Source organism: Thermobia domestica, chromosome 13, assembly GCF_964235325.1.
Source record: "Thermobia domestica chromosome 13, izTheDome1.hap1.1, whole genome shotgun sequence".
Classification (NCBI taxonomy): domain Eukaryota; kingdom Metazoa; phylum Arthropoda; class Insecta; order Zygentoma; family Lepismatidae; genus Thermobia; species Thermobia domestica.
Genome location: NC_137466.1, coordinates 31,736,692 through 31,750,886, shown reverse-complemented (window position 1 = coordinate 31,750,886; position 14,195 = coordinate 31,736,692). Strand labels below are relative to the sequence as shown.

General features: G+C 36.0%; 1 protein-coding gene across 4 annotated transcripts in view; it reads right to left on the bottom strand.

Annotated features, from left to right (window-relative positions):
* Positions 1-14,195, bottom strand: part of LOC145668078 (uncharacterized) — a 213,471-nt gene that overhangs the window by 30,714 nt on the left and 168,562 nt on the right. Inside the window, exons 1-2 of one of the 4 annotated variants that reach the window (XM_081735588.1) lie at positions 4,441-4,765; positions 1,161-1,234 (exon numbers count right to left, since the gene is read on the bottom strand). The exons of 2 other annotated variants lie outside the window; for them this stretch is intronic. The gene's annotated coding sequence lies outside the window, so the exon portion shown is untranslated. Of the gene's footprint in view, positions 1-1,160; positions 1,235-4,440; positions 4,766-14,195 lie in introns of those variants that run through there. One more of the 4 variants, XM_081735587.1, reaches the window with a different exon arrangement.

Here is a 14,195-nt window from a genome sequence, read left to right as displayed (position 1 = left end):
CTTACTTTTGCACCTTGAAGATAAAAATTTTTGTACACACATTCAGTCCACCGAGTAGTATTTATCAGATATTTTTTCAGATCTCTCCGTTAAAATAGGGAAATCCAGAGGGGCAAAAAGTTGAAAAAGGGATATTTTAACCAAAAAAATCACTTTCTTCGCGATTTTCCCGCCTAAGATACACGATGGGGACATGTGAATGGTACCGTTTGAAAGTGAGTTCTATTCTGAAAAGAATGATGGACGAACCATGATCCTATGATGAATATGGATGTCTCAGAATTTTTTTTTTTTTTTTTTTGCCTGAGATTAGGGTCTTTTGCGGTAATCTGGGGCATTGGGGAATTCTTGATTAAATATTTTCCAGTCCTTACTATTCAAGATAGAACCTTGAAATTTGGTACACACATTCAGTCTACCGAGTAGTATTTATCAATTTTTTTTCAGATCTCTAAGTTTACACAGGGCCGTTCCAGGGGGCCCAAAGTGACAAAAAAATCCCCGAAATTTCCCCTTTCCCCTCAATGTTTTCCTCTCCTGGTATATGATATGGGCATGTAAGTGGTATCATTTGAAAGCTTGCTCTATTCTGAAGAGAATGAGGTATAAATCATGATCTTGGGATAAATAGTGACGATCCTTGACTGAAAGTCTAAAAAATACCCCAAAAATCCAAGATCTTAAGAGGGTAAAGTTTGCTTGAGTCCTTCAGGAAATGGATATCTTGGCTTGGATATCTGACAAGCACCCCCATCCTTCCCCCACCCTAGTAGTGGTGTTGTAGGGCGCTATTCGCTAGTACTAGTCAACTCATCATATGTTCTTCGGAGTACTAATCATGTTACCAAAATGTTCTACCGCCCTCTACTAAATTAATGGGTAAACTTTGCGAAAACAATGTATGTGATGTTTTCACTTAATCCTCTTTCTAATCTTTATATATAAAGTAATGAATAAAAAGAGAAAAAGGCCCAAATATTTCTAGTCTCTGAATACAATTAACTGATTTCAGGAAGGAACAAAGATTCGCAACTCTCTCTAGAAAGCCCAGTCCCCGCCAAGTGAACTTTGTGGTGGACAAACACCGTGTGCGTGGGTTTCCTCGGGGTTCTCCCGTTTCCTCCCATTTTCTTCATTCCACCATTTCAATCATTACTCACCATCACTGTCTCCTTTCGCCTAACCGGCATAACCGTGGGACGTAAAACTCAAAGATTTCATTTCATTTTTCTCTCTAGAAAGAAAAAAGGAAAATAATAAAAACTCAGATTTTCAATTTGGTATTCTGTAAGTTTCTTGCCAACCCCTTTTTAAGACAGAAGAGTAACTATTCCGTTGTCGTTAAAAAGGTGCTGGTACGCCACACTGTTACGCAGCGCCAGAAAAATACTATATATATATATATATATATATATATATATATATATATATATATATATATATATCAACGGCTGTTACAAAATTAGAATAGCATCACTGTATAGAACATCCAGTATGTGTGTATTAAAACAATAAAACAGGGCATTCTAAACTGTCAGAATATATTGTATAAATACCATGCTTTGTTTGCAGGGTTCTTCATATAACTACTACAATATTTTTCATATACATCTTACAGAAATGCATTGTTCAGTCCTTGAACTTCATATGGTACACTTAGTTTCTTACGAGCTTTTTATGACTACTGTAGGCGGAAAAAGGCAAATCTAAATCCACATCCTTTTAGATAAATGAATTGGATGTTTAATATTGCATAACCTTATTGTAAAACTATTTTTGGGAGAATGTCAGAAATAGAAAATTGAAAAAAAAAAGAGAGTTTGCTGGAAAATTATTTTTTTTTAAAAAGTAGTTTTGAGAAACAGTGTTCTTCTTTTTGAAGGCACGTTTGTATTGTAAAGAATCTGTGCAATATTAGAACGTGCAGTTCCGTAAAAATAAAAATAAAATAAAATGAAATAAACAACTATGCTAGAAAAATAATACAAGCGTAAACCAATAATAATAATAATATTCTTCTGCCCTAAAAGCAAGAGCAAAAGCAAGTGTATTTTACTGTCTTCGTCTCCCTTAGCCTAACAGGTATAATCGTGGGACGTTAAACTCAAAGATTTCATTTCATTTACTATTTTACTGTGTTCTTGATTGAAGACAAATCAAAATACTAAACGGAGTTTTAGAGTTGTTGGGTGGTCTGACCCCTTCAAACATAAAATTCTAGTGACGCCACTGGTTTTCAGCAACTTCTCTACAAAAGTTTAGTCACAAACAAAGAAACAAACAAACAAACAAACAAAATACAATTGATGCCCTTAATCCTAGTTCCTGTTAAATGTTAAAAGCTAATATAATTACTGTATTAAAATTACAAGGAGGTTGTGAAAACCTAGAGACTTCTTCCTCACTGCTATCAATAACGACATAGGTGGATTGTAAAATACCAGTTTACCGAGTGTTCTATTTTATTATTTTTTAAAAATTTTCACCACAGATTTGCATCTATATCTTTTGATTGTGAAAGTGCGAAGTCTAACATTCGGACTGGGTGTACTTCTCTTTGGAAACATAACAGTATTTTATTTAAAATAATAATAATAATAATACTTTGACGGTAGAACTTAGAGGGGGATATATATCAATATATAAAAAAACATTTGACTCAATAACTCTTGAACCACCCGACCGATCTCAATCAAAAATTTTAACATAGATGAGGTTCGGGCCTGGGGTGGATTTTATCTTTTCACTAGGGGTAGGGATGCGCACGAGACGAGTCGAGACGGAGTTTTTCTGAAAAAATTCGAGTTGAGACACAGGTCTTCCAGTAGATAAATATACATGTTTCGAGTCGAGACGTCACTTTTACAGCACATTTTCGAGACGAGACAGCCTCAAATCTTGTCTCGTGCCAGTTTGCAATAGGTTTTGTCATTCAGATTAAAGCAAGGCGCCTGAAATGTCCATCAGCCCGGTATACGTGGCTCCTTTATTGTTTCCCTTTCATAAGGGTATCAACCTTAATGTTCTAGTGGCAATATTAAACTAATAGGGACCAAACAATGCCTAAAATGTGGAATAGAAAAATAAAGACTTTTTTTTTTTTTTGAAAATTTGAATTTGAATCCGGAAAATCTACACAAAATTTGGAATCGACCAGCAAAAACGGCTCGTTTTTAGCACTTGTGGTTTTCGAGATCTCATTGTCAAAAGGATTGGACAGAGCTAGCATTTTAATATATAAATGAGTAATGCTACATTGTCAGGTTATTAATGAAATATTTATTTGTGAAATATGTTTAAGGTCACTTGAGTCGTTTCTAAGAAAATCGACCGAAAAAATCACCCTTAAGAGTAAACCACTTCTCTATTTTTCCCAGAGAAATGACTTATACTACGGTATAGAGTTCTTATTAAAAAAAAAATCGTTTATGAGATATGAACAAAATCGCTGGAACCACTTTCGCGAAAATCGCAATATTTGATTTTGAACTTTTAATAAACTACCCTTAATTTTAGGGGTTGGAAGAAAATCCGAAATGAAAACCTTAAGTATAAATTTGGTTGAGATACATTGAAATGTGTAAATCCATTGCAATGTTCAATTCTTTTTTTTATTTTTATTTATTTATTTATTTATTTTTTTTTGCACGGTCACCACGCTTTCTTTTCTGCCTTCCTCGTTCGTAACTAAACAACTGAAGATTCGGGAATATGGAACCAGCGAAACCCCCAGTGAAGTATTTTCTGAGCTACCTAAATAACTTAAAATGTACTGTATAAATCCAGCACCATGTACAGGATGGTTCGACCAAACCAGCTGTCAAAATTGTCTCGTCACCTCTACATATAGTAATTAAATAGATATATATATATATATATATATATATATATATAGCCTATATATTATATTCTGTAGTACTATTTTTGAAAATCAATATTCAAAATACCTTTATAAAGATGCTCTACGAGTTACTGCTTAAATGAAATCTTTTAAGTTTTACGTCCCACGCTTATGCCGGCTAGGCTAAAGGACATGGTAATAATGAGAAATGAATGAAATGGTGGAATGAAGAGTGAGAGGAAACGGGAGAACTCCAAGGAAACATACGCAACGATGTTTATCCACCACAAAGTTAACTTGGCGCGAGCTGGGATTGAACCAGGGACCCCAAGCATAAGAGGTGAACGCTCTACCACTGAACCACCACTGTAATAAACAAATAATAATCAGGGATGATTTCAGAAGATTTTCTCGTGAGGGGAGAGAGGATTTATAATATATAATAAATATCATGAAAATAATATATCATGGAGTAATAATATTATAATCATATAGTAATAATATTAATACTTAATTTATCAAACTGATCACTGAACCGATTGTTAAATAATTTGAGTGATATTACAGTGTAAAACACACAAGGAAAAATATATATTTACCTGTAAATTGCACTGCTAAGACTGGGAGTGAATTCCAGATGCAGTCTTCTCTTTTCGTTAAGTCCAATGGTGAATGAAAACAAACTTCTTAGCTCTTTCAAGATTAAAATCACTGAACACTACAAAATAAGCAGCAACATTTCTGTCTGAACGGCAACCTCGGGAACATCCCGAAAATTACACCTAACGAAAGAGGGTGTATCAACAAGATCGTCCGATGCTATAATTATTTTCGCAAGCTCACGCGATTGGCTATCACACACTTTCCGTGATTCTTCGTGGAACTAAGCTCATCTTGTTTCTTTCAATCATGAACGTGCTTGGCACTTGCTCTTGTGACGTATTTCCAGACTGATAAAAGAAGCATAAACGAGCAGTGTTGTCAACTACAAGCGGTTAGCGCTGACACAAAAGACGGTATTTAATTTCCCTGAATAAGGAAAAAAAAGTGGAATACCAATTTCTTCCCCTTCTCGTTTTTCTTTTTAAATCTACTTATTTATTTTTTTCTGTTAAAAAGATAATAGTAATGATTTATAATTATCTATACAGTATATTAATCTATTGCTATATGATAGGTGCAGGGAGTGACTATACGACAAGATGAATAAAGCAGTGGCGTAGACAAGGAGAATACGCGACAAAACGTACTAGCGACAAAACGTACCACCGACAAAACGTACCACTTACCCTGAGGGATGCTTGTGAAGGGTTTTCTGAAAACACTTTAAATAATGACAAGCGACAAAACGTACCACTTGCCTGGAGGGCTACTTGCGAAGAGTCTTCCAATCAGCCATCAAATAATGACAGGCGACAAAACGTACCACTTGATAGGACAGCATATAAGTATATATATATATATATATATATATATATATATATATATATATATATATATATATATATATATATATATATATCGGCCAAAATAAGATTAAAAGTCGAACAGGTTGGTGGTGAGAAAAGTACCGATGCAAGACCAAGACTACGACTAAGGCTAAGACTAAGACCATGCCTGCAAGATTCTCGCAACACCAAGACCATACCTGCAAGATTCTCGCCAGACCAAGACCAGCAAGAATCTTACATATACAATATTTGAATATTTGCTGATTTCCATCACACTTTATCCAGGCTTTGGACCAGGGACGGATAGGTATTATTAGAGGGGCGCGGGCGCTTTCTCCCACAAGGGCGACCAGCATCTCAATGTCACAAATCAATTGCATAGTTTTCTTTCTACAGTAAGTCAATAGTATTAACAATTGACAATTAAAACCTGATATTCTTTCATCAGTATATTATTCTGAATTGTTCAAAATATTATATGAAGTTCAAGGAGAACGTATACTATATTACAAAATTAGCAGATGTTTTAGTGTACTAGTTTTTGATGCTACTGTTATCTACTGTTTTGATGCTATTGTTACTTTTGCATTCGAAATATTTTTTAATAAATCTTTTTCAATAGACATCAACATAAATGTTTTCAAATGTTCCTGAGACATGGTACTCGTTAGCCTATTTTTAATGTGTTTCAGTTTATTTAAGTTTTGAAAAAAAACTTTTACATGTTACCTGAGTTACGGGCAAAGTCAATAAAAATTTGTATGCTGGAAACCTGGATAAGTATTACTGCAAAATTTACAATTCTGAAAAAATTAAAAAGCAGCACATTGGACAATTTGCAACACGTTTTGCATTCGCTTTCCTTGTAAACAAATGTATTTTCTCGTAATTCTGAATCACTTGCACCATCAGACAATCATTTTTTCTCGGTTGTGCTCGTCATCAAGACTGACTTTCAAGGATATCCACGTCCTTCAAAAGTCCAAGAGAGTACATTTATAGTATCCTTGGAAACTTCTTTACTGAAGTTTTTCAGAAAATATGTAAGTTTATCGAAAGGCACGTCTGGAAGTTCTGTTGCTTGGTTGAAATGTCTAGGGTCCAAATAATCCATAAAGTACATTGCTTCTTGAATCTTGAAGAAATACTCGAAACTACCATGTCCAATATTGTGTTGAATGCTTCGATGCAGTACCTGGTCATTGAATAGAAGCAGCTTCATCTTCATATTCACAGGAAAATCTTCGTCCATCTCTGAAGGCGTATTATCGACAGGTCAATAGAAAAAAAAATCACGTTCTAAGTCTTCAAATTTGTTGTTGGCGCATTCTGCAAAACTTAATGCTGCATTCTTAACGGATTCAAAATCATCTCTCAACTCTTTCACTTGGAACAGAGTAGTCTGCACTATCCGATAGGACTACACTAGCAACACCATCTATTTGGAGATAGTTTGACAGAGAGGTCGTCACTTGAAACATCTTAAGGAACATTTGTGCTGTTCGAGTTGTTTCGAACTTGAGAAGATCTTTTATATATCCTTTCGCTTTACACCTAGCTTTTGGTTTGATATTTTCTGCAGAAGCAATTTTCTTAATTATTATGGTCAACTCTATATATACACAAAGCACTTTCTGGGTTCGAAAAATGACCATACTTTTTCTGAAAAACAATGTGTTTCCTACCATCTTGTTTCCGCAATAACTGTAAGACGCCTTTGTTAACATTTGATCTTCCAAATGTCCATTCGCTGATAAGACTCATGCATAAATATCGCACAGTCATTCAGCAAAACAATGACACAGAATCAATGCAATTTTTTGTCAGATTACATATGACATGATTAAGTATATGAGTGTTACACCACACGTGTAACTGAGTTTCTTAGTGGTTAAGCGGTTAGCGCATGCGCCTTTGTCGTGGGAGACCTGGGTTCGATTCCTGGCGGGAGCTCATGTGCTTCGGATTTCCCGTAAATCAGTTATGTCCCGTCTCATATAGCCTCGCTGCTAAAAGGGCCGTTAAACTCAAAATCAACTGAATCACAGTGTAACTGATCATAGGTGAATTGAAAAAAATCCGAATATTGTCCTTGCATGTTACTTGAGCCATCGGTTGAATTTTCAATACACTTCTTAATATCAAGGTTCAACTTCTGCAGAATTTCTAGCAGTAAACCGCAAGGACACTGGCCTGTGGTAGATATGCATTTTACAATGATAACAATACTTTGTGTGACAACCATTTTAACAACATACCGTAAAACAACAGAGCACTGGCCTGAAACTACTATATCTTGAGTAGTGTCTAATAGAACAGAAAATATTGAAGCTTGAGAGACTTCTTTCGAAATATCTTCTCTGATAAGTGTGCTGACAGCATTCAAAACATAATTCACCGTGTTTAATAAAAGTTATGTGACCACTATCCTGCTTACTTCCTCGTATATGACTCTTCTCGGTGACCTTATCTAAATTACTTTTAAGCGGAAGATCAAATTTGCTTAAGAAAGGAATAATACCCAAAAAGTTTCCATGATCTATAGCTGTGTCTTTCAGTTAATAGGCTGCTACATTTCCTCTGTAAATGAGCCCTCTTTTACCAATGAGTTTCTGCACTTTGACAACTCGATACATTACCTGTCTGTTCTTCTCAACCTTATACTGCCGTTGTTTTATCTGTTCATGAGGAAGTAGTTTCTTAACATTATGTTCTCTTTTGTTAGATATGTATGCATCCACACTGGTCTAATGTATTTTGGAAGACTCATGTTCTCTTACTCGCTGATAAACTTTTTTAATGTTACGTTTGTCACGTACAGAACCTTTAAGAGAGGTTTGTTCGATCTGGAGAATAATCTGTGAACACGCTGAAAAAAAAAAAATGCTTGAAGTGGTACGTTTTGTCGCGGATTAAATATCCGAAATGTTTTAATTAGTCTAAGACAGGTTGTAATTTATATAAGTGGTACGTTTTGTCGTGGAATAAATATCAGAAATGCTTTAATTAATCGATGACAGGTTGTCATTTATGACAGGTCGTCAAAAGTGGTACGTTTTGTCGCGAAAATTCAAGTGGTACGTTTTGTCGCTGGTACGTTTTGTCGGGACACCAGACAAGGAAACTGACTCAGCTCACCTTTCTTTAATTGAATGCCGTCGAAAAGGATTCTGGTTCCATGCGGTACACTTTGGTTCATTTGTAATCTCCGATGTTACGACATTTTAAGATTTCTCAAGTATCCCGTGCTGTCGGAAGGCTTATAAAATGGTTTGTGCGTCCGTCCGTTTGTCGATAGGCATTAGAGCAAAAACTGTACGAGATAACAAGAAGTGGTTATTTGCAATTTATTCAGGGACCCAAGAATAGAGTCTATCTCCTTTGCTAAACGTCTGTTCAATCCCGAAGTGATTCAATTGCCATCTCCGCTTTCAACGTTTATTGATTCAGAACGAAAAAGATAACAGATAGCGAGAAGAGTTTTTTTTTTTTTTTTCACAAGGGAGACAGCGTCTGAAGGCAACATACCAGGACTATCTGCAGCATTACACTCGTAAAACCAAAAGTGGTTCAAATTTACTTTTACCTCTAGTTTCAATGTTGATTTCCACAGAGCAAAAACATAAGAGATATCGCGATATGACTCTTTGCAATCGATTCATTGTCTCAAGAATAGGTTCCATCCTTTTCGCTAACCTCCTATTCAAACCGGAAGTGGTCCAAATTAACAATTTTTAATTTCAATACTTATCGCCATAGAACAAATATGCTAATAGATAGCCACAAGTCACTTTCTGCAATCGATTCAGGGTCTGAAGAGACTATACCATCTTAATCCACAACACTCTATCAAAACAGGGAGTGTTTGAAAGGAGGTGGGCTGATAAGGGCCATTTTTCGCCCATCAGGCCCGAGATGTGAAATGCATGGTTTCCAATAGTATACCTCATAAAAATAAGAAAACAAATATATTTTAATGGAAAGCGCTATAAGTGAGATGTAAAAAAAAAAATAAATAAACAAAGACGTAAGTCGTGTGTTAATGAGGAACGTAAACACTAATGTCATGAGTTGGCATCCGAGAAAGCAACAGTAAATAGAACACTAACGGCAAGAATAAGAAGAATGAAGTCTACTACGACTATGAGATCAATATATTACATCGGAAATAATCAAGCATAGATAATAATCAGATAGCTGGAGACACTTGTAGCTAGTTTGCAGATTAGGCATCGTGCTTGCTGTCGTCATCCGAATCGCCACTGGACCATCCTGCAGCGGCATCTTGTAGTGTATGAGTATATTCTAGACTCGGTTTCTTAACTGCGGTGGAATTGTGGCGCCAGTAATCCAGAAACCATAGTACGGAAGCAACATGCCCACAACATCCGACGACCCGTGCGCCTACTTTACATTGACAGTACCACTGAACTCGGAGAACAGAAGCATCGTCATGATGTATGTACAGAGAGTACATACCTTTGTCACTTAAGTGCTCGTGAGTGTAAGGATCGGAGACATCAGGTAACGATTATTGGTCGTTGTTTTTCATCTTTCCCTCAGTATTGCAATATAACGTATTAATGACTTCCCATCGGTACTTCATTGACGCGTGGTATGTATGATTCTTCGATATATATATCTATTGCAGAATTTCATGCCATTCTGCGACTGGTTTTCCTGCTCGCACTTTTACTCATACCACTTTCAGAAATGACACGCCTTCTCAATACTCCATAACGTGCTGTCTCTATTTTTGCTGCTCTACACACATATCCGCGCAAACAATATATTTTCTTTATATATCTTATTGACATGCTGAGCATGTATTTTCAGTCACAATCGGTAACTTACATCAGAGCTGGAGTATCCAGTTGAACTCGTACATTACAGCGTATAAACGGTATTCATCGCTCTATACTCTCGCGCAATACATTTTGTTCTCTAATAGGTAGAAGGACACACTGAACCAAAATCAGTTAGTACTCATATCAAAGGTTACACAGTGTTATATTATGACGAGTCAGATTTATTTTGGTTCATCGACTCCTTCTTCCTATAAGCCTCCATCAAAGACAGCAAACATTACCAAAATGTCGCAAAACGCTGAAACGGACTCTTTTTGGGCACTCATTTCTATGACTTACTATTTTCTTTATCACGTATCTATTATTTTTACATATGCAACATATCTTCTAGTATACAAATACATTGCAAACTTGTCGGAATCGGACACTTCATTTTTCCGTTGTCTGATGGGCGAAAAATGGCCCTTATCCGCCCACCTCCTTTACTACTTCCTATTTCAATACTCATTTTCATAGACTGAAAACAGTTAAAGATGCAATTTTTGCAATGCATTAAGCGTTCCACGAATAGTTTCCAACTTCAGGGTTTATCTTCTATTCAAACCGGAAATGGTTCAAATGGCCATTTCCGGTTTCCACGTTTATCCCCAGAGGAGAAAGGTAGAAGATAGCGAGAAGCAGTTTTACACAAATGATTCAGCGTCTGAAGATAACATACCATGACTATCCACAATACTCTACCAAAATCAGAAGTTCCTCAAATGTACTATTACTTCCGGTTTCAATACTGATTTCCACAGAGCAAAAACGTTAAGAGATACAAAGGCACAGCTTTCTGTGATCGATTTATTGTTCTTAGAATAAATTTCATCTTCTCCGTTATTGTTCTATTCAAACCAGAAATGATTCAAATTGACTATTTTCGATTTTATCACTTTTCACCATAGAACTAAAATGATATTAGATAGTGGGAAGAGATTTTCTGTTATCGATTAAGAATCGCAAGAGAGTGTATCAACACAACTCACAAACCTCTACCAAAACCGGAAACGGTTGAAGTTTACTGCTACTTCCGATTTCAATACTAATTTCCGTAGAGCAAAAACGATCTCTATCGAGATTCTGTTTTTTGCAGTTTCGAAAATAAATTTCACTTCCTCCGTTAACCCTCTATTCAAACTGGAAGTGTATCAGATTTGCGGTTTCAACATTTATCGTTAAATAACAAAAATGGTAGGAAATAGCGACAATCGATTTTCTGCAATAGATTTAGGCTCTCAAGAGAACATATAGTCAAACCCAGGAAACTCTGCAAAAACAGGAAAATGTAATTTTCTACTATTTCCGGTTTCAATTATCTCCATAGAGTGAAACGGTAAAAGATATTGAGATTCAGTTTTTTTGCAAACGATTCAGCTTCTCTAGAATAGGTTCTATTTCCTCCATCAACCCTCTATTGAAATCGGAAGTAGTTCAAATGAACCATTTCCGGTTTCAACGTTTATCATCATAGAACAAAAACTAACAGATTTATTTTGAGAAGAGGTTTCTGGAAAAAACGATTCAGTGTCTCAAGGTAACATACCAGGACTATTTGCTGCACTCTACCTAAACCAGAAGAGATTCAAATTTACTATTGGGGGTCGCGGTGGCTCAGTGGTTGAGCGTTCACCTCTGGTGCATGGGGTCTCGGGTTCAAACCCTGCTCCCGCCAAGTGAACTTTGTGGTGGACAAACACCGTGTGCGTGGGTTTTCTCGGGGTTCTCCCGTTTCCTCCCACTTTCTTCATTCCACCATTTCATTCATTTCTCATAATCACTGTCTCCTTTAGCCTAACCGGCATAACCGTGGGACGTAAAACTCAAAGATTTCATTTTTTTCAAATTTACTATTACTTCTAATTTCAGTCCTTAATTCCACAGAACAAAAAATGGTAAGAAATATCGAGATGCGATTTTTGGCAATCGATTCATTATCCTAAGAATAGTTTCCATTAAGGGTCTTCACTACAGCGAAATTAAACTACCGCTAATTTAAGAGTTTTTCTGTAATATCTTCAAAACAAATAAAAATATTCGAAAAGCAGAAAGGTAGTGAATTAGACAATACGATATTGCATGTCATACCTGTACCACAATTCATGTATCTGCTTCTGGTATGCTGCTATTTACAGAACCCGCAAAAAATGTTAAATCTATGTAGGTCTACAGTTGCAAACCGAAAACAGATAGATGAGTTGTGATAACGGTAACATATGCAAAATCGTATTGTCTAGTTCACTACGTTTTTGCTTTTCGAATATTTTGATATGTTTTGAAGATATTACAGAAAAACTCTAAAATTAGCGGTAGTTTAATTTCGCTGTAGTGAAGACCCTTAACCCTCTGCTCAAACAGAAAGTGGTTCAAATGGATTATTTTCGGTTTCAACGTTTATGGTAATAGAACGAAAATGGTAATAGATAGCGTCAACCAATTTTCTGTAATCGATTCAGAATGTCAAGAGAACATATAATCACAAGCAGTCTACCAAAACTAAAAGTGGTTGAAATTTATTACTTCCTGTTTTCATAAGTTCTATTCTTTAAGACGATAAGAGACATCAAGATGCGTTTTTCTGCAATTGATTCTGTGTTCCAAGAATAGGTATTATTTCCTTTGTTAACACTCTATTGAAACCAGAAATGCTTCAAATCATATCACTAATCACTTCCTGTTTCATAATTTATCTTCATAGAGCAAAAGCGCTAATAGCGACAAGCAATTTTCTGCAATCTATTTAGGGTGTCGAAAGAACATATCCCAAACTCACTCTACCAAAGCCACAAGTGGCTGAATTTGACTATACTCCTAGTTTTAACTCATTTCCCCAGGGAGAGATGCGGTTGTTTCCAATCGATTTAGCTTCCCAAGAATACGTTTTATTTCCTCCCTTAGCAGGTTGACTGCCAGTCAATATCTGGTACTCACGCAAATTGAGAGTTTTCGTAAAATTAACTTCTAAATTTCACACTTGTTCCACAATAACCTATCCAAATCTAACCCAATAATAACTAAAGATAAAAGAAAATTGTTTTATACAATTAATATTTAGTTTATCTCATATTTCATACAATACCTTTCAAATCTATATTATAAAATTGAAAGTGACTACGTTTGTGAATCTTAATCTCTTGAACCGCCCGGCCGATCTAGATCAAATTTTCAACGTTGGTGCGGTTCTAGCCTGGGAGTGTTGCTAGCTATTTTCTTTGACGTTACAACTTAGGGGAGGGGGAGTTGAGTTTGAGTTTAACGCGGCGTTCAGCAGCGAGGCTATATGAAACGTGTACCTACTGATTAACGTGGAATCTGAATCACATGAGCTTCCGCCGGGAATCAAACCCGGGTTTCCCACGCCAAAGGCGCATACGCTAACAACTTAGCCACAGAGGAGCTCTTAGGGGAGGGGAGGAGGAGAACATAGAAAAAATAAATACAACTTAAAAACTCTTGAACCACCCGACCGATCTTAATCAAATTTTTAATGTAGATGAGGTTCGGGACTGGGATGATATTTGTCATTTCACTTTAACAGAGCAACGTAGGGAAGGGGATGGAGGGGGAGATATACAAAAATCAATAAATATAAAAATAAAAATGACTATGTTCGTGAATTAATTACTTTTGAACCACCCGAACGATCTCAATCAAATTTTCAACATATATGAAGTTCAAATCTGGGAAGTTTTTTTTTTTATCAATTCATTTTGAGAGTAAATCTTAGGGGAGGGGGAGGAGAGGAAGGGAAATATATGAAAATAAATAAAACAATAACTTTGAACCACTAGACCGATCTCGATCAAACTTTCAACATAGATAAGGTTCGGACCTGGAATGTTTTCCTCATTTCATTTTTACAGTGCAACGAAGGGGAGGGAGACAGGGGAGATATTTGTAAAAAAAAAAGTGAAAGTAAAAGTGACTGTCTCTGTTACTTCATAACGCTTAAACCACCCGACCGATCTTTAAATATATATATATATATATATATATATATATATACATGAGGTTCGGACCTGGGGTGGTTTTTATCATATCACTTTAACGGTAGAA